We start from the raw sequence: 22,348 nt of genomic DNA on the forward strand, positions 1-22,348 counted from the left end.
GGGCCGCGCGTGGGTGTTGACGGAATTTTCGGTAGCACGTGCACGCGTGCAGTCTGCCGCGTGCACGCGGAGTTGCTACTGTACGCGACATAAATAACTTTCGATAAGCCCCGCAGGACAGGCTCTCGCTACCGATCTTGCCCGCGTCCTACGGAAACGCGCCGGTATTGGCCGAATATTTCCTCCATGCCCGACATCTGTCCGCCTTCGTGTCCAATTTACCCTCTGCGACTGCTTTGAAAAATCCCTCGCTTGTCTTGGAAAAGGTAATAGAACAGCGTGGGAAACTGTTCCATCTCGACGTTACCTATTTTATATTTTATTATAGGGAAATGCAGAAAATTTGCAAATCTTTCCCCCCAAAAGAATAAATTCTGAAATAAATTCTGGTTTATTAAAAAATTAAATTGAAATTGTTTGACAAATTAGGAGTATTATCGGGGTTATGGGTGAAAAGAAATAAATACCGTTCTTTATAATTAGCTTTATTTTATTCTTAAGGGGGTATATTTTCTGTGTTCTAATTGTACGTAGGGAGAGACATAGCTAGAGTGATGAAGAAGAGTACGCAATTGCATTTTATCCCAATCTTCTAATTCTTATTATTGGGATTATGGGTAAAAAGAAATAACTATTTGTATTTTATAATTATCTTTATTCTCTCCCAAGGATGGTATATCTCAAGTATTCTGACTGTTCGCGTAGAGAGTCAAAACTAGAGTGAAGAAAAAGGTTATGCGATTGCAGCTCGTTCTGGTCCCCTAATTTTTGTATATTCCATACGTTAAGACGTATCTGATTTTCAACACTTATCTGCATCTAAAGACGTATCTATTTCTCCTGAGAGATTGACTTTTTTAAATAAGTTAAGTTGTATCTTATTTTCGACAAATGTGCCTGTGATTATGAAAATGGTCTAAGTCGCTTATATTTGCTTCCGAAATATTAAAACCTTCCGCCTTTAAATACGTCATAAATTATAAGATTAATTGCGATAAGGCTACAAATTGAATTCATCTCTGTTTTGTAGAAAATAAATATATTTTATCGCAATATAAATGAATGCAACACGAAATAAATAATAAAATCGTTGCTCTTAAGTGGATGACTTGGACCACTTTCATAATTATAGGCACAAACATGTTCCTCGACATGTTCCGTTCGATAATAATTCGGAGTCTCATTCTCGAAGATTATATCCCGATATACATAGACCGGTTGATCGGATTGGAAAAAGTGCTTCTCCCTATAAATGGCAGGCAGTTACGAGCGAGAATCGGGCAATCAGAGCGTTTTCATTCCGATTCCACGGCCGCAACAGCGACTTTACTTTCGTGCTTCACGTTGCATCAACCCGTTGTTCCGCCTACGCGGCAGAGTAATTTGCACGTACGCTGGCTGCTCGCCGATACGACCACTGAATACAAGCGATGCCCTATTTGCAAATGTCAAATTGTCCATACGCATTACCGCCCAGTCTACGCTACGTGCCGAAGTGTCTCCGCGAGGTAGCCAGCGCGCGCGAGCTTCTTTGCATGTAATTATCGGCCGAACATCGAATTCTCTGCCGGGCTCGAACGAAATCGTCGCCTCTACGCGTTGTTACGTAACCGTTCAGGCGGAATCGCTCACGTGGGTGGCGAGAGGGAGTACACGCTCGCGCATAATGCGAACAACGTTGCTACTTTGCTTGCAAATCGACGGAAGGTGTACCGCGATCACGGGATAGAGACTTGGCACAGAATAGACCGCTACCTTGGAATTTACGTGCAGCTTTTTTCCTTGCCAGATATTTGCCGATGACTGGTTAGCGCGTTAATGGTGACTTCGAATGCGATACTAGAGAATTACGGCATACGATGGATCCAAAGTAGAATGAGAATAAGGATCCCTCAGACATGTCAACGTAATTTCAAAATTCTATCGTATCGTAATTATTCCGAGTTTTCGTAGAAATAATTACTGAGGATTTTATCGTTTCGACTGTAGCCTCTGTTAGAATAATATCTAATCTGTAATTCTGTCGGAGGAGAGATTGGAAGCTAGATTAGTCTTTTCGTTAAGTATGTTAACAGCGCAGTCACTGTAGTTCTCTAGACGAACCTTGTGTTCGCAGCTTCGAGTGCCGAGGAGCATACCACTCTGCTGTACTTGTCATAAAACACTCGTGCAGACTCCGGTAAATTTCAATAGTCTTCAGTAGTCTTCGGCAAACATCGGACCTCGACATATTTCTGCAGACTTTGGTAGGCTCGAGGGGACTTCAGTGGACTCTAGGGTGTCGTTCTGGAAACTCGCCTTAACACGTGCGAGACACGCAACTGTGGAAAAAGGAAATATACAATGTTCGAAACCTTATTACTTGGAACCATAGAAACCTCGCGTGACAAAAATCTCACGGCTTCCTTAAACAATATTCTCAAAGTACTCCTACCTGGCCCAGATTCACGGAAGACCCTTCATATATACGTCTAAATATGCTATAACGCAAATGGTACTAATTGAAATGGGTCTGTACACAAAAGTCGACGACAGTCGTCAAAAGTAGCTGCCAAAGTTAGCGAACAAATTATCCCAAAGCTAGTAGTCTATCCACGGTTTGCCGCTCTAAAGCCTATCAGCTAACCGTAGGCTATTTCAGAAATAAAATACATATCTGAAACCAGTCACTCTCTCCCGATCGGTAGTTGGAGCATTAGAACGGTACCCAACATTCACTCGTAACCGTGGCATACAACAAGCTTCGTTAATACCTCGAACGAACACCCACATGCAGCGAGGTACGAGAAAGCAAGCAACTGCGAGACACGACGTTGACGCGGACAGGTGAATACCACGTCGAAATCGTGTCGCCGCGAGGAAAGTCAATCTCTGGTTATCCTCGGTCGCGATGAGGGCTGCGCCCATCCGCCTGCAGCTTCTAGCGCGTCGTTAATGATGACATATTAATGGCTCGTTAATGCCACGACACCATCGACGTCCGATTCGTACGGCAGTTGGCAAATGTCAGATATCGCGCGCATTCCGACGCTTTCTTGTTTCTTAACGAGTGGCTCATTAACGGCCTGACGTGTACCAAGGGGAGGGCCGATTCGTTTCATGGTCTAACGTTGTAAACGTCACGTCCAGGGATGTACGACGATCACGCGTGTCGTTTCGATATCGTGCCATCGGGAATATCGAGCCTGATAATTTTCACGAATAACGAGCCGAACGAACGAGTGTCGAGCGGGTAACGAGCGGGTTGTTAGCGACTAGACGTTAATCAGTCGTTACCCGATTAATTACCCGATCGTTGCGTCTTCGAGTGCATCCTGGACGCCATTTTCCCCGTAACCCTTCTTGGACCCCGAATGTCGGGTCCTCGGGTTGTCTCGAATATGGTTTTTCGAGGTTATTCCTATTGATGGATGAGAAGGCGCGATTATTAATGCGATGTGTCGTAAATGCCGAGTAATAGGCTAGCTCTTGTGATTCAATCCTTGGGGTGTGGGCTGTTGCGGGGGTGGATTAAGACGTTGTATGTTAATGATAAGTAATTTTGCAGCTCTTTGTACGATTATGTCTCGTTTCGAGTGTTCCAGGAGCTTGGGTCTTCTGGGTGGGAAAGATGGTCTGTTTTCACGTAAGAATATTACGCGTGATTGTTAGTAAAATTGTTTTCTTAATTTCCGCGAACATTCTTTAATCCCTATAGAGGGTTACATGCGTCGTTTCCTGTGTAAATTGGCTCTAGCCTACGACGCAAACGTTGAAAGGGTCAATTTTAATTACCGTGTTCGACCAAACGCCAGGCCAGTCATTGGTTCACGAGGAACATCGTAACAAAGGCTATAAAGCATCGGGATAAAACGGAACCCCGTTGAAACATTCCATCGTCGATGTAATCAGCCGCAATGGCGAACGTATACTCGCGGAGCACGAGTCGCAAATTAAGTACAAATTAAGCAGCACACCATTCCGCGATAAATTCATTCCCATAGAAACCGTACGAAAGCTGGAGTGTCGGCTCGTCGCAGCTCCGTCTTGCGCTAATTGACCATATTATGGAAAACAGCAGGGTCAAGTAGCCGCGCGACCCCTGATGTCATCGCCGCGAGTTGCAGCGGGTCGCCGGTTCGCCGGTTCGCCCGACGGCCAGCACACACGGTCTCCAGAAAGCAGTAGTCTCTCAAGCGAGTCCTCCTCCCGAACCTCGTCGCGCGTTTGTTTACCCGCGAGAAGAACAGCCCGAGCAGTCGCGCGAGGAGTGACGCATAGACGATCGTAAAGTTGAATTTAACGCGCCACGGATGCCAGAGGTCGCAGGTGGCTGGCGTAGCTGGGGGACCGTCGGTCGCGTCGACCGCCGGAGCGTGGAGAAGCGCGCATTGTCGATGGTGGCGCGTGAAAAACGCGCGAACCGGGAGACCGTGGTCGGTGGAAAAGTGTGGACGAGCGATAGATCAACCGGGACATCGGCTAGGTTTCACCGTGGAAATTTATTTCACGCTTTCGCGGAAACGCTAACGACCAGCGATCGCGGTCGAGATTCGTGAGTCCGGTGGAACCGGTAGGCGAAACTCGAAAGAAACCGAGGATTCCTGCGTGTTCCTCGAATCTTCCAGCAGGCTGGAAGACAACGCGCAGGGGCCAGGACGGGGAGAGTGGCGCCAGTGCCTCTGTGTACACTAAATAGAGGTTGGAGCTAGGCCGGCAATTTATCATCGTTGACGCGCACGCCGGACTCGTCCAGGGTCCGTTCGAGGCGGCTTTGATGTCGACAGGCAGTCGCGACGCTGCCGAACCGCTTGTCCCTCTTGCTGGCTGCTCGTACAAGCGACCGTCCTGATAAGAATGTTTGCAGAAAAGCTGACCGACTACCGTGCCCCATGATTTATTATGATTACGCTCAGCTGGTTGTACACGGGGTACAGCCTACTACTGGCCTTAGCCGGCAGCCGGGATCTTCCGCTGGCGAAGTTTTCGACCATCAACGTCGCGAAGCCAGGCGTCTTCGACATCGGCGCGCTGTACACGGTGGAACGATAAGCTTGAACCCCGCCTTAACGGGTCTCGCGATCCCCTCGAGTCCTCGCTGGCTCCTCGCCGCTCTCCGTTACCCGTCATCATCATCTTCTTGCGGTGAGGGCCCGTGTGCACGCGGGTAGCATCGAGCATCATTCATCACCCGACACTTTTTGGTACGACCGACAAGTTCCGAGAATGCTGGCGCAATTATATTAAACATAAATCAGTTATAACAAGCCTACGTGGCCGCAATGAGGAGCGCACTATCGACGCGCAACGAGAGATGTACCTCTTCGATGCTGCATCCTCGTCCCTTTTCCCTCCTTTTTAGTTCGCTTCTGCCCGATCCTCAGAGTTTGGTCCCTTACGCGTACCTTCTCGTTTTCGAATATGTGTCGCGAGCATAATCGCCGATCGTTGGGTACGCTTCGCGCAAGTTACTGGGATTAATCGATGACAGTAATTTAGCTCCTCGGTTGGAAAGACCAGGGTGGTTTATAGTTGACGTTATGTCTCAACGTTCCGTTCGATGGGACTACTCCTTATCTGGAAGAAGTTGAAATTTTATCTTCTTCTATCAATTTCTATCGACAGAGAAGGCAAACTGTGCCCCTATGCCCCATAGCATAAATTGTACGTTAACGTCCAACTTTTGCCAAGTACTCGAAACTTCCTCGTCCGTAGCCATTCGTAACCATCTCTAAGCTCCCTGACGTTCCTCGCAGCGGTGCGATCAGTCCCCCCATGCGATCCACCATAATCAGCACACTTTCTACTACACACCTTGTCATTGTCCTGTTGCATCGGAACAAGTCCCGTGGGCAGCATCCCATTCAAGAGCTACGGCACGATTCGTCCCCGATGAGCCGCGACAGGGTCCCAGCGACCATTCGTTTCCCGCAAATAACAAATTGAACGACGGGGAAAAGCGGCGACCAGGTTTCGGAGAGTCTATTTCGTGTCCTAGTAAGGCCAGGCCGATTAGCAGCGGCGATAAGACGAGCCCCTTATTAGGAGAAACTCGTAGAGACGTTCTCGCTGAGCTGTTCTCATCCCTCGACTCCCCTTTGGTAGCAGAGCTCCTCTTCGTTCTTCCAGCTCGGTTCACGGCGTTCTTCTTCCCTTGGCCGTCTCTGTTCCACCGGTTTCCACCGTTTCCCTTCCTCCCACGAGCGCTAAGACCGAATGAAAATGTATGAGGGCGATATCTATGGAACGGAGAGGGCCAGAAGGGAAGCAGATGAGATACGATCCTCCTCTCCCTTTCTCTCCACCTTCTCGCGGTGCATCACGCGTATAATGCACACGTGTAGCAACTGCAGATGGCCGGGAACAGCGAGAAAAAGGGAGAAGGAGAACGGTGAAATAGGCAGGAAGGGCAGGGGGGAGGGGATCGCGCGGGAGGGAGCGTGGTAGTTTTGTTTTCAGCCGACTGTGTGTACGGATACGCGTACGCGTGTCCGAGGCTGAGGAAGCTACCTACGCCCTGGACGGCCACGGCGCCGTCGTTTCTGCACCTGACCGGCTAACCGACGATAAATTTCTGCGCAAGAAAGAGCGCTGCCTTTAAAGGGCGCTGGCCAACCCCCATTGCAGCGCTCCAATGTTGCGCGAGGATCCGCTGAGAAGAAAAGAAAGACAGAGAGAGAGAGAGGGAGAGACAAAGATAAAGAACGTCACTCATTCCCCCGGCAAAGGGTGGCAGCGTGGAAAGGTTCTTCGTGTTCTTGGGAAAATTGATTGACTTTTCAGCGGTACCGATTAGTCCTTGCCCTATCTTGGGTATAATAGCACCGGAGACGAGGGCTATTCCGTAATGGTCACGTGTACCGAGTCCCACGGGGGACGTCCGTTGCTCGAAATGATCGGAACTGTCCCGCAGAAACAGCAGAATCCTCTAACCGTCGCCTGTTCTCGCGGGCAGGATCGCGGTGGATTTTTCCGCGCGCGGATGAAGAAGAACCGGCGGGGACCGGGTTTGTCGGGCGAGATCGCAATCCGCGGTGCGTTAACGCGACGGTATTATTAATCGCGCAATAAGTGGTGTAATCTAAACCATTACCGCGGCGTAATTATGCGCATAAATCGCAGCGCAGTGGCAGCGGCGGCGCTAGCTAGCGCGGACACCGCGGAGCGCGCGCGCGCGCGCGCGGGCCCGACGCGCCATAATAGCTTCCGTCGGCGTTGTCCGCCCTGCTCGGTTATTTATCTGACGTTATTCATCGCGGAGAGTTAATTGGTCCAGGAAATCGCGGCCGTGTAAGGAACACGATTATCGCGAGATCACCACGAAAGTCGCGATCGATCGTGCCATGTTAGCTCGGTATTAAAATTCGATAATCGACGGAGGAATAAAAGGAGCTCCTTGTCGATCGGCGATAGGCCTCGCTGGAAGCAAGGACATAAAAGTAGCAACGAGTCGAGTATAATGATAGACCTGTTCTAGAGCGACGAAATAAAAGTAGCGACCACTCGGATAAGGGATAATGCGACGAAATGGCGACGAGTATGGATAGACTCTGGTTAGAGCAACGAAGCGGACCGTGAACGTGGCGCTCGTAATCTTTATGGCGCCGAAGGATCGCTCGACCCTGGCTAGAGGCCCTCCAGGCCTCTGAGAGGACGCGGCTGGTCGCTCCCGTGGTGGAGGCGGTATCCCTCTTCGTCGGTCAGCTTGGGAAATTATTCCGCGCGTTTCGCCTATTTATTAAGCCACTTCTAATGACTCTATTGGGTGGAAGGTGGAGGCCGTTCGATGAACGCAGATAAGCCGAGGTGAAAGAGAAAGGGGGTAATAGAAACACGCGTTTCCGAAGGAAGATCGTATCTAGCTACTCCGCGAGATTCTGACGCTGCTCGTCTATTAGCCGAGGTATCACGGTAACTGCTATTAATAGGGGTTCGATTTATCGGTCGGCAAAGGTTAATCCCCGCGCTTCTTTCGCTGAGATATTCGCGACACAGCCTCGTTAGGCCCCGAGCTTGACAGATGAGTAACGCTCCTCGATGGCGTCTAGATCTTCGCGATTAAGGCGCTGGAATTTCTAGGCTCGATCTATTCTTTGGTCTCTGTATTCTATCCGTGTGATCCCTTTCGCGCTAAACGTTGGCTGACCAGTCACCCTTCCGTCACGTTTTAACCCTAGACCCTAGGCAGACAGTTCTTGACAGTGGTTCGCAGCGAGCTCTCATTCCTACCGGTTACGTAACCAAAGGCGATTCTTAAATTCGCGAAAAATCGAGAAAAATAGATCGGTCGTGTTAGATGGGAATTTTTGCAAAGTAAACACGGTACATTCCAGCGTTACCGAGCCGAATAGTGCACGTTCCCTGGCTCGGTCGTTACTCCATTCCCGTACACGATTTCGTTGTTAAACGAATTTTCATCTCTTGCAGCTCGATGTACACGGTGTTGGCAAACCAGGTAAATGTCTATGAAACAGCAAAAACGTGATTGCATTCACGGGTCCCCCGTTCGAACGTTCGCGTTTTAGTCAAATAATAGCGCGGCTGTCGGGTGAATTCCGTATCGAGGGATGTTGCAATTGTTTGTAATGTTTCCACGGCTAATGGTACCCTATCTTGTTTGCACGCCGTGCATTACATTATCGTACGCTCAGGAGGAATTGCGGCGCACGTCAATCATCCTTCACCGGTGCCCGGTATTAATTTCTCAACTTAACTTCGCGATAGGTTAACTGCGGGCGACACATCGCGCTCGAACATTTCTTTCTGCCAGAACATACGCCGCATTCCGCGTCTATCGTGTACCTGAAACTTGCGTACGATTGTGCAAAGGGTGACGTTCCACCGAACGTTGCAGCTTCGTTCGCCATGCTGCACGCAAATCTACATTTCTCACAACCACTCGATACTTGCCGATCGACCGTACCTAAATATCGTTGGGAACCTTGAAAATTTAAAACCACTCGAATTCGTTGGAACAAAGGTAATGGACGATACCCAACAGCTCTGGAACCCATTCCTAACCGACATCCTACAGAAGTACCTTATTTTCTGCCAAATATCGCGAATTAGCATTTCAGAAGTCGGGATACCTCTACTCTTAGTCTCCACCGATTTTACAGCCAGGCTATATCGTTGGATCCACGCGAGATACCAGTTGCTACCCTTCATCGCTACCCAGTCAAACATTCGTATAAACTGAACCCAATAAAATCCAACCCAATCTTCCTCCACCAATCACGATCTAACCGCCACTTACGACCTCTCTCTCTCTCTTTCTCTCTCGCCATTACCCAGCACTCGTGGAGAACTCCACCCACTCCCACGCCGAAGGTAACCTCTCGGAATGGACGAAAGACGAAAAGAACGTGGCCACGAATGTTCCAATAACGATAAATCACGGTGCAGCGCGAACGAAAGCCACCGAGCTGTGGAAGCGAAGAATGTTAGGGAACACCGTGTGCACAGGGCTATCTCGCGGGCCGACACACGGGCTTTTTACGCAGCATGGCAGCCGGAATCCCGAGGACGCTCGCGCGTGTTTACACGGCCCCTGAATGCGCTCCTATATGCGGTTTTAGACACCCCGATAAGAGGCGAACGGCGTATCGACTATCGAGCCTCGCGTTGCAAAACACCTGGGTGTTGCAATGCACCTTCGTTCGTAATGCCGTTGCCTGGCCTCCACTCCTCGCTCGGCACTCGCCGCGGCACTCGTGTGTGCCCGTGACGCGCGTGTTCTCGCCGTGTGTTGCATCGTTGCGCGGCATGCGGGCGCGCAAACAGCCGCAGGTAAACAGACAAACACCAGCGCGGGTTCGTTGTTCCGAGAAAACTCGACCCGCGAAATATTTACGAAATTCGCAACTGGCTTCGCTGATACCGCGATAACGAGGATTATCGGCCAAACTGCTAATCCAGTAGACAGGGTTCGCGTGAATTGTGGGGGTAAGAGTGGTCCAAGAACGCGAGGAATAGTCCTGATGATGATGGCGCAGACGTATTTGACGCTAGATTTACGGAACCCGTGAATTTGACGGAAGGGTTGCTCCAATTATACGATGGTAACAGATTTAGTTAACTTATATTAACCCTTTGCGCTCGACCATTTTTTGGCCAAAGAGGGGTACGAGTTGAGAAATTTTCTGCCGTGAGGCTGATGATATTTTTTGAGCAGTAAATAAGAAACCGTGTAATAATTAACACGTAGAATTATTTAATTTCGATACCTCGCACACTGTTACATTGTTTTAAATTTCGTATTGATATTAATTGATACCGATGATATTGATAATATTAATTTAATATCGAGCTTCGAAATTTTATCAAATGGCGACTGAGAGGCACCTCTCGAGTGCAAAGGGTTAAGACTGTTAATATAATATATAATTGTTTTTAAATTAAACTAATCGTTTAAAAAATAAGCACGTGGATTCTTTTGCCTGTCAATTTGACAGGTATCCTTAGAAATAGGTATACAGATTGGTACTGTGTATAAAAATGGACACCAATATCTTCTACGGTTTTTAACAGTCATCCCTTTACACTCGAGAGGCGACTCTCAGTCGCTATTTAATCAAATTCTAAAGTTCGGTGTTAATTAATATGTCACATTTCACCCTCTGTGCTCCACGATTTTTTCCGCTAAAGAAGGGTTCGAGTTGAACAATTTTCCGCCATAAGGCTGATGATATTTTTTGAGCAGCAAATAAAAAATCGTATAATAATTAACACGTAGAATTATTTAATTTCGATATCTCGCACGATGTTACGTTATTTTAAATTTCATATATTAATTAATATCGAGCTTCGAAATTTTATCAAATGGCAACTAAAATACTCGCAGGTACAATTCTGGGTATTGGAATTATTGTATCGAAATCTTTTGTAATTCAAGAAAGGTATATTTTTCTTTTAATGCTTCTCTCGAGAGACTGACCAACTCCTGAGTGTCAAGAGGGTACGTGACGCAGTTCCCCTAACTCTCCAATTCTTATATAATGATTATATAAATATTCGTTCTCGAAATTTAGATCTCGTAATCTATTTATTCCTATCTTATATCTTAGATTGATTTTTATCCATAATTAAACTTACCTTGTGAACGCTTGGTTCTAGATTTGTCATTTTGGCTCGTTTAAAAGGTTATTAATTGTTTCCGCTAGAATTAATTTTGTGCTTTTAACTGAAGTTAGTTGAACATATCGTATTTGCGTTAAAATTGCAATTTTGCGCGAATTTTTCGTTCGATACCAACGAAAAGCGTCGTATCTAGTAAATAACGGAGATACAGTAAATATCGAGCGCTTCTATTCTCCTGGCAAATTTATCCCGTGTATATATCTCCATTCCAGCACTCGAAATTGGATTTCCCATGAAATGACGGCAATCCGTTCGATTTTGAATCTCGCGGGGCAAAGTTTCCGAGAATCGGATACACGCGCGATCTTACCGAGGATTTACGCGTACTCGGAATCGTGCATCTGGGATCTCGTTTCGCAGTCAGACAAAAATATTGACGTTACCGATGCACCGATGACGATGGACGTCTTATCTCGAAGACTTGGTGAAAAATATTTTTCCTTCCAGCGAATCTTAGATTCTCGAATATTTTCAACGATCTACGCTCTCTGTAGTAATACCTCCTTCCTTGCCCCGGGTAAAGAATTCGAAGTTTCAAATCCCACTGACTGCGAAAAATATTTACACGGCTGATACGTCGGGAAGAGGAATATTAATCGATACGATTCGATTGGACGTTCGAACGTGCGCGTTGTTAGGTAAAAGCTACACGTATCGAATATTGTAAACGAAGTTTGTAGTTGTAATGCAACTTCAACATCGCGGATGACCGGGCTCAGAAAGCCGATCGCGCAACCCTGTTATTCCCGCTTTGCAATGGCTCGAACGAGTTTATCTCGATACACGATGCTCGTTTGGTTGCCAGGGTATCTCGGTGTATCGATAGATCTCGATAGAGAAAGGAGGATCAGGAATTGGTTACTGCAACAGCCATTGTTGATTTCGGTAAACGGACTGACGTATCAACATCGTTTATCGTCGGCTTGCGCTAATCCCGGCTGAAATCCCACGTTATGCCTGCTTCGACCATCGAACACGTTCCATGCTAATTTTCAAACATCTTGCTCGAATAAAAATATTTCGCAAGCGTGTGCTATTCCTCGAAGGATTCCTATTCAACCATAACATTCCGCGATACACCGAGGATACGTTTGTATTTCGCTCGCTGCTAGCCTTGAACAGCGGCCAGTGCGTGGTCTTTGTTTATACTTTGTCGTCTTCGAGAGTCGTGTTATGGTTTCGGACAAAGGCGCGAGGCAGTCAGTTTCGTGCGAGCTCAGGGACAGGAGCCACGCGTCCCAGTGCGAAGATCCGGTAAGGTGAGTGAAATAATACGTATATCAATTGTAATATTGCACGCATTTATTTTGTAACGCGTTTGCACGAATTATTTCGCGAGCAACGTCGCGTATATATGGAAGACTCGGGACCGGTGTACCCTAAATTTAAACGAGCCAATTATTCGAAAACTCCGGTCCGTTCCCCGAACTCGCCGCGCATCTTCGAGGGAACGATCCTCTCGAAAACACGTCGTCGAGTCGCCATTACCGGTGCAGCTGATCACGCGTACGCTCACGTTCGAAAGCAAAAATTACGATTCCTCGGCGTCCTCACGGATACATACGCTGCCTCTGGCCGGTGTTGGCGACTTTTCGACAGCTCGTAGGTACAGCACGCTAATACCGGCAAATTACCGCTTGTCAACACGCTCGCTGTCGACACGCGTGACGCGGATCTTCCAATTTTCGCGCTGAAACTCGATACCAGGCAGCAGACAGACCGCTCGTTTCCCCCGAATTCCTCTCGTCTCGCTCTCCCCGTGAACGCCTATCTTGGGCCACGCAAGCGTGCAAGGGCCCGTTTCTTTCCCCCTTTTTTTCTTTCCGTGAAAACGGCCCCACCGTGCCAGGTCTAAGGCAGATTGTTCGTCCCGTTAGGTCCCATCCGCGAGGCAAAAGCAATCAGTTATCTCTGGCCGTGAACCTTCCACCTACCGAGGTTGCAGGAAGCGTATCCAGGTTGATCGTTACGGTCGTCGTCGAGGCACCACGGGTCATCTCGATTGCAGGGATAATCGAGCCTCGAGGAGGCTGAATGAAGCTTCTTCTTCTTATTCCTCTTTCTTCCTCTCCGCCTCCTCGCTTCGTCTTCTTCTCCTGCCCGTTCGCCAGCGTTCCGTTCGAAGCTCGAGCACCCTCCACGCTCAGCCTCCCCGATACGGATTTATCGACGCTTCATAGAGACGTAAAATCACTGTCTGCTTTAATCTTAGCCTCGGCCGCGATCATCGGCTGCCCCGACCAACGGTCCGCGCCTCGAAGATTATTGAATACCGTGCTCGGTTATCGTCGGCCGGGATCATGCTTTATGGCCTCGCGATACAGAAATCGCTGCTGGTACCCGCCGTTCGCGGAAACTTGACGGGTGGCCGCGCCAACAGAAGCAATTAGGGGACGATTATTGCATAGATAGTCAGAGTTTAGCTGCGGAGACTCCATGCTCCGCGGGTTATCGCCACCGGGATTTTCCTTTACCTTCTTCCTTTGTTTATTCACCGTGCTACCCTGCACGGATACGTGCTTCCTTCTCTTTCGCTTTTGTTCAGTTCAGATTCGACGAAGAACCGTGTCGCGAGATATATTTCGATATTAAAGACAGAGTCGAGTAGTCGGGGTACCGAGAGACTATCGTGAGTTGTAATTATCGAGGTGCTCCGGCCGGAACCGATTACAAAAGGATGTACAAATTGGCGCAAAGTTAATTGTCGAATAACGCAGTAACTCGTAAGACGCCAAGTAGATCCTCTGGCAACTATCATTCGATAGAGATCGTTCTCTTCTTGGACTGGTTTGCAAGAAAGAGGGAAGGAAGGAACGCAAGCGTTCCGTTCCAAGAACAAGGATGATGGGATCCCTCGGCCGGGCAAATTGTCCTCGGCTGATGGGAGAAGTCAAACATCATTGTTCACCATCCAGAATGATGAACGGTAACGTACGTACGTCCGCCAGCCGCTTATTACGTTTCCCTGACTCGGCTGGCCGACGTCCACGGGAAGAGAGGCATCGCTTTTCCTCGAGGACCTCTTCGCAGAGGTCTGTCTTGTCCTCGTCGACCGATGACCCGGAAGCCTTTACCTCGCATACGTGCAGTCCGCTGCGTGTCCATGTGCGAAGCTATTTTATTGCACTCGCGAGTCTATAATCTTCCTCTGGCTGCGCGCACCACGACTTATTTCCGATGCCTATACTTACGTTTAATGTCTATATCTGCTCACGGCACCGGTAGCTTAGTTAGCAAAACGAACGGGGATATGGCGGCTATAAAGCTTCGAGAATTCTTTCCATCGTTCTTCTCCCGTTTCCGTTCCCCTCGCCGCGCAATTTTAAACTCCCCGCGCTTTTCGAGCCTCTCTTGGGAACCGCGCAGATGTCGCGAGTGTCGAGTGCAATTTCACGGGGTACGAAGGTGTCGTGTAGAATTTTCATCCATTTCGTATTGAAGGTAAATAACAGTTGTCAAAGTAACGAAAAATTTAGAGATTTAACAAATTTCGAAGGAAAAATAGGAAAATAGGGAAGAGATGGGATCGTAGAAATTCGCAAATTTCCCCGAAAAATAGATTGGTTTTAATCAGGGAAGCGGGGATAATAATAAAGAGAGAAGCATTGTTAGAAGAGGAGAAAAGGGAAGAGACTTCACCGTTATTTCTCGCTTGAAAAGTACAAAAGATTCGTCATAAAGTTTTAAAGGCTGCTTAGAAGCGGGCATTCTCTCGATGGCGATTCCTTTTGCAGCAGTATTTCTCGGTTCGCTTTTACGTTTGCTACGGCTTGAAATTTATCGCATGACTGAGCACCAGCGGGCTACAGTGGTTGATATTTCTTGCATTCGTATGCATTGTGCTTAACGAAGCTGCCTTCGCGATATGTCCGGCGATACTAGCTGATTGAAGTGACTTACGAACTTCCAGATGACCGGTTGCACTTGGGATATGCGCGGGCTACTATTCTTTGGATTTACGACGTGTGAATATGCGCGCTGGCTGCGTGGAATCGTTGCGACATTTGTGCGGTTGCGCATTCTAGATCGTAGATCCTTGCGGTATATCGTGTCGTACGATTTGAATAACACGTTTATGGTTAGTTTTTCTCTTTATTCGTGCTGCGCTCGGAAAATTATGATATCTTTCGACGGAGCATTCAAATATTCTACAACCACCGTCCATTTCTTCTTGACTTCTCGTAAAAAGTCACCCTCATTGATGGTAGATCTCGATGATGTAGCATTCCGTTTCATAATCGATTTCGAACCCCTTTCCAAATTAATCGGATTTTTCAAAATTGAACGCGAAATTATTTTCTTCGAAATTTAGCCGAGGGAAATTATTCTTCTTTGCTATTCTTCGATATTTATTTTTAATAACCACGGTGGGAAATATTCATCCTAGGTGAACAGCAATTTTGCCAAGAGGCGAGGTTGAAATTAAACACCCTATAGAGCGATTCTTTTCGTGCTTCCGTGGTGGATCGTACGCTAAATTCGTGTGGGTCGAAGGCTCGTTGTGTGAGGTCCAACCGCGGAGTATCAAAGGTATGGGCCACTCCACCAGGTGTGGAGAATGGCGCGCCTCGATGGCAATTACATCGGCAAATAAACCAGGAGGTGAATATACTGTGAAGTTGGCTGCGGGTTGCGCCATGAATAGACCACTGCACGCAGATAATTCTAATCCTCGAACCGAGTACTGGCCGACGATTAAACGGAAGAAACGGTTCCACGCTCTTTCAAAACTTGCGCGTTATTTCGTTTAAGCGTTCTTCGAATTTCGCACGGCACCTTTTCGTTTCCAAAACCTAATCGATTCGCCGCTCTTGTATCGCGAGATTTAAACATCCGTCGAGTTCTTCGACGTCACAATTTTTCGAAATATTTCAAGTTAACGAACTTTGCGCTCGACGATTTTTTCGCTAAATCTTTGATTTTCTACTAAAAAAACTGACGATACTTTTTTGAGTAGTAAATAAAGAATTGCGAAATTATTTGATTTCGATACCCCGCACCCTGTTACGTTACATTAAATTTAGTATATTAATTAATATCTATCTTCTAAATTTTATGAAATGGTGACTGAAGTTCACCTCTCGAGCGCAAAGTGTTAATCCGATTAAATGCTTCGTTGTTTTCTTCAAAATTTCCTCGAATTGGAAGTTTATTCCACCATAAACACACCTCGAAAGAGACTTCCGGTTTAGATGGTTTTCATAGATCTCCAGATATATCCCCTTCCTTCTATCCTCGTATTTTACTCAACACGCGAAAAGAAATGAAAAAATCGCGAATTCCATGGAAAGTTGGCTGTCTAGCCAGAAGACGAAGCACTGTGCCACTCACGGTGCATTAAAATAATCTCAACCTGGCAAATCCTCCAACCCATAAAACCACTCAAGGTCTATTACTTCTCGCGAGAGTAAAAGACAGACACGAGGACACCTCTCCGGACAAACTCTGACGAACTCCGCCGATAAACCACGGGCCGGCATACCTTTCGTTTTACGTTTCTTCATAAACCAAGAATATCAGAAGCAACGCGAGTGTTGCCGCATCTCCCGCGACTGTCGAGCTGTCCTCATCGAGCCGGGGTCGATTAAAGCGCAAACGCTGGCCGAAACCGCTCCGTCGACTTCCCACGGCTGTTGACATGTTTTGTGTTCATTAGTCGGCCCCGGAGAGAGAAGGAGAGACTAAAAGATAGAGAGAGAGGTTGGCGCGCACAGGCGGCGAAGAGAGTTGCATGGAGCACGGCGTGAGAATAGCCGGTTCGAAACGATTGTCGTCGTCGCGGTGCCCGCTCGCGAAACCTTCCTCCGCGATCGCGGAATTTTATGGCCGCGGCCGCGCCGCTCGTCAGAGCCTGGCTAAAGGGGACTCTACCGTTAGAGCGAGAAGCACGTGAGAAAAGAAACGAGTTGAGCGTGAATTTCAGGGTTCTCGAGGCGGTATCACCGGCGAACGCCGCTTACGAGAGAATAAAATTAGCCGAGGAATGCGGATGGAAGGAGTGGACTGTTAATGTTCACGGTTCGGGTCTCCAATTCGTTTGGATCTCGTTGAACGTTATGCGCGACACGTGTTGACCAGAGTTTCCGGAAGATCGTTCTTGTAAGAGGGCGTGATTTAGTGGATGGAAAATAATTCGCCTACTGCACGCTACGGGTCTACCTCTTCGGCTTCGTTCCACGTTCTACCGAATTCTTGCAATTCTCGATTACTTAATTCACCGATGAATTAAATAAGAGAGACAGAGAGAGAGAAGGATATTTCCGAACGTGTAGAATTATCTTCAAATAATCGGATATACCCGATTCTTTGCTTCCGTAGTCAGGATTTGAAGAGTGTACGTGTAGGGGTACTTTTGATTGGCAAATATATATGTTGCTTTATTCCAATATATATTTATTACGAGTTAACCCTTTGCGAAGTAGACTGTAACGCGGAACCGAGCCGCTGTCACGATAGTCATTCAAAACAGCGCTTATTCTAGTCAAACGCGATTTTCGTTCATAGCGACGCTGGCAGTAAGGACATAAGATAGTCCACCATTTAACACTATGCCGTCTGAAGACACCACGTTGGTGTCTTGCAAAAACTATCAGGCAAATGCTGTGACACCACGTTGGTGTCATGCTCAAACGACGAGTCAGTTCTAATACCACGTTGGTGTCTTGCGAAAACTATCAGGCAAATGCTGTGACACCACGTTGGTGTCATGCTCAAACGACGAGTCAGTTCTATCGGTGTGAAACGGAAAAATCCCGATTAAACGTGCGGACGGCATAGTGTTAACTTGGGACGGGCGGTCCTAGGGCCGCATATATGTGTTAGTAAGCATATTTGTGGAGTAAGGTATAAACTGAAAGACTAGGCTAGTAACTGATACGATTACGCAACTAACGCTCGTATATCGACTCTTCTTCAAACTAAAGGATTGCCTTAAGACAGCCCTTGCATCCTTGTTTGAATCTATTCTCTCGTACGCATGCTTTCTTCCTCGTTCACCCGTCAGTGGGCCAGGTACTCCAAACACTCGGACGCATTTCCAATTTTGGCTCCTTGTTCGCACTCAATACAGTCATAAATATCCCGTTCATCCGATTCTTGCACGCGATCCAAGATATCCTTCCACGTGCACTCCAGACGTCACTCGAAACATTCGACCTGATCTCTAGATTGCTGTTTATTTCTCATATGTAGGCCCAAGTAGTATAGTTCCCTTGCATTCCTACATACGTCATCCTAGAAGCCTGAAAATTGGTAAATCATTTATCGTAGTATACAAGTTTGAAATTTCCCGTTCCATTTGTTGTTACACGAAACTTGTCAGTGAAACCTAGAATTTGCCAATCTTCGGGTTTCCAGAATCACGCGTACATATTTTTCGATTTATTAGAATTCGTAGAGCTGACAACTGTCAATTTTTCTTGTCCCGTAAATAAGCGATTTATTTGTTGGCGACTCGTCGACGTCTTCTAATTATCTCCATCGAGTTTCGACAGATATTTCAATTTCGCGATCGCTCTGTCAAAATGACCGCTTCTAACGCAGCGATCTTTCCATCGCGGTTCTTTCGATTAAGCGTAATAACGCGTAAATCGTGGGCAACCGAAGCAGCGTTGTGTCATGCCAGTTGCCTCACCGGTAGTTTTCTCTCTCATTTGCGATCGCGGAGAAATCGGACGATTTCCAACCAGGTGGAGAATTAGCGACAGAGAAGAGGGCTATTATCCGCGTGCGACGCGAGCGTGGTTCCGAGGCCGCGACAACGCGAGTACGTTCGACACGGTTAGCGCGATGGCATAAGAAGGTTTGGAGAAAATTGACGTATTCCGCGGGAAAGTGGAAAAGTCGGCCAGCTACCGTGACCTGTTCGCGCAGGGGGCATTGAAATTTGACTGGCTGAGAAATTTTGTTGCTCGGCCTGGCGTCGATGAATATTCCTGCATTTATTTCTCGCGTTCAGGCAGATGTTTGAATCGATAAATAACGAGCAGATGACTTTACATAATGTTTTATTCATTAATGGATTACTTTTACTTCCATACGCGTTACAAAATATTAAATGTTCGGCATTTTTTTCCCGCTCTTACTTCGCGTTACATCGATGTGATTTATGTCGCAAGCCCAGGCCCCTGAATTATGTATTCGCTCCGTGAAATCGAATTCTGCGTCGAGATCGCATTCAAATACTAATGACACCGTGACGTAATATCGTGTTATTCTAAACGCCAAGTTTCTTCTTTTCAATCTTGCCTCGCGTGAATAGACCCAGTTCCCTAAGAACCGGCGAGGAAAGTGCCGGGGGAATATGAATTGCCTTAATTCGTTTCGCGTCGTTCGCTTTTCTTCCAACTCTGGATGTCAGGAAAAATCGCTCTTCATACCCGAAACGATACTCGAAAATTCATCCGATCGTCGAGTTAGCCGAGTGCAAAGGAAGTAAATCAATCGCGGCGAGTCTCGTTAGCCATTCCCGGATAACCCGATGGCGATTACAGGTAGAATTCGGCGCGATCCTGATGACGATACTCTTAGAATCGACGCGGAACACACCCCCGCTGAACCTTTAACCTCGCGACGCGACGGCTGCTCGTCTCGAGAGTCCCGACCGATCTTGCCGAGTTCCGCAATTCGGGATGCTCGTGATGTCCGCGAGTACGAATTCAAACGAAGGCACAAAGCCGTGGTGGAACACGGAGACGTTTTACGAAGCTCGTCCCACCGCTCGTAGATTCAGCAGAAACGATGGCTCGAGTCGGTTCACTGACAGACGCGAATAAAGGACCGATGATAACGAGCAGACGGCACTGCGAAATGAACGGTGACATCTCGTCGAGTGGCGTCGGATTATGACGATGGAAGCGGTTATGAATTTTCATGACTTGGCCCGTTTGAAAGAGAGCCTGACAGAAACTAACTCCGCGGATAAATTACGATTATTCCGTCGAACAGTTGTCGAGCTGCCCTTTTCTTTTTTTCCCTTTCCCCATTAACCCGGGCCAGATTTAGCCCGCCAGTGGGCGAGTGTCCTCCGCGAAACTTGAATTCCGCCCGGGAATGCCACCTCGCGGGGTTAGATTTACCGAGCTGTCCAGCCTCGGAGGAGTCAGTCGCGAGATTTTAATCCCGGTTCCCCGGGTTGATCGGGATTAATTAGATAAACTTGGGAAATTATTTTCGCTGGATGTTGAACCTGCCTATTAAAATTCCGCGCTCGACTCGTATCCTCGTGTCCTTGTAAACAAGCATGATAGATCAAATGTATCGACTGATGATAATTCATGTACCGTTGATGTGGAAACGATACGAAGAGACTGACGACCGGGGATTCTTGCGAGATGATAAAAATCGACGCATTACGCGTGATGCTGACACCAAAGGGGTGGAGATGGGGTCCATGCTGGCGAGTACGCGCGCCATTAACGAGTCGAAGGAACCGGTCGTTTGGTTTCGTAGTTAGTCGTCGACGGGGAAACGCATTCGAAAATAAATGATTTGTCAAATGGCTGATTAATCGAGGAAACGGTTGTTCCTCTCCGTCGACGTCGGTCAAGATTAATCAGCTTCTGATTAATGCGCGAAGTCGGGAACAACGTGATTACCGATGACCGCGATGGCCTGCCGGGAAAAAGGGAGGGAACCGGTGATTATTTAAAGCAGAAAACCGCAGAAGGTGGATCGTGGACGGTTTAAAACGTTCATCGAGTCCTCGATCCATCGGATAGCGTTGGCTCTCGGTTTCTAGGATGCTTCAGCCTGGATTACGAAAGTTCCTGCATCGGTTCATCTCGTGGAAAGGTTTAACGAAACTATTAGAGCTGATGGCCGCAATTATGATCCCCGATTTCTTCGCTCCTATCGAGGCTAGTTGCTGAAGTCCTTTCGATCGCAGGTGTCCCGATCGCGGCAGTGTTTGCAACCATTCCACTCCTTTTTGTCGATTTGAAATACTTTTGACCAGGGGCGATTTACTATGATTATGTACTCTGATAATTATACGTTCCAACTTTCCGTCCGATTTTTAGCTGTTACTAATGTTCCCCGTGATTTCTCTGATGAATACATCTCGGATTAAATCCCGAGTTTCCTGATTCTAATAACTTAATGGCTCTCATTTACCGCGATAACGAAATTATAATTATTATAATTTAACGCTGATCCGGGGATCATTTGTATCACTTAATTTCGTGTAGTAAGACTTCGTACAGTCTTTGGACATCCCTCGCGTAGCAGGGCCGTTGAATAAATATTATTAAAATAATTAAAGACACTTGGAGAACACATTCTTCGAGTATGTATTACTTCTAATAAGGAGAGTGCGAGTCTTTCGGGTCATAGATTTAGTCTATAGTCTATAGTAGATTTATATTATTATTTTATAGTAGATTTAGTTTATAGAAAATATATCGTTATAAGGGCAACTACTCCATACTTTTCGAGATATTTACGATTACAGTTTTATTATTGCCTTAATTACAAGTTTATTTCGAATATTTATCAGGTACCCTTGTGGCCCAATGGCGATATCCGAAAATTCCCTCGCTGGTGACAATTTTCCCATGTTGTTGTTAGGCCATAGAACTATTCGGAAGAAATCTTTAGTTAAAACTAAAAACTATCGAGTAGTTGCCTTTGTAATGATACAAAGTTTCAACTAAATCCATGACTCGAAGGACTTCCACTCTCCTTGTAAGTTAACTTTAGCGTGTTTTTCAAATAGTACGCAATTCCAAGAACACGGTTGCGGTACAAGACGGAAAACATCCCCTAATTTACATACGTTCTATAAATTTCCATGAATTAGAATTCACCGTGTTATAGCAGTCTCGAATATCCCTTATTTTTCCACCTATGTCGTTATTAGATTTTATATCGTTCCAATAAAAATGATCGTAAATCTCGAAATTATTCTCCGTTTAAGAAATCGCAGAGGACACCCTGTATAATGATAGGATGCGTCGCGACGTGTCAGTATCACGGAGGACGCATCGACGTCCATGATGTCCTTCTGCGCGTTTTCCACGCGCGTCGAAAGCGGCCGTGTTTATTCCACGGCATCGAAAAGTCCTTCACATTTGGCGAAGAAAAGAGCGAAATGACGCGATGAATTACAGCGGCCATAAACGAAGCTATTAGAATACGCGGACAAAGTGTCGAATGTCATTGGAAGCGGCGTTTGCGCGGTAGAATCGTCCTTTCAGAAACACCCGCGATCGTATTAATCACTCGCGGAAAT

General features: G+C 47.0%; 1 protein-coding gene across 1 annotated transcript in view; it reads left to right on the forward strand.

Moving 5' to 3' along the window:
• Positions 1-22,348, forward strand: part of MESR6 (misexpression suppressor of ras 6) — a 661,040-nt gene that overhangs the window by 507,353 nt on the left and 131,339 nt on the right. The window lies entirely within an intron of this gene.

Source organism: Eufriesea mexicana, unplaced genomic scaffold (genome assembly GCF_001483705.2).
Source record: "Eufriesea mexicana isolate 0111107269 unplaced genomic scaffold, ASM148370v2 scaffold944, whole genome shotgun sequence".
Taxonomy (NCBI): domain Eukaryota; kingdom Metazoa; phylum Arthropoda; class Insecta; order Hymenoptera; family Apidae; genus Eufriesea; species Eufriesea mexicana.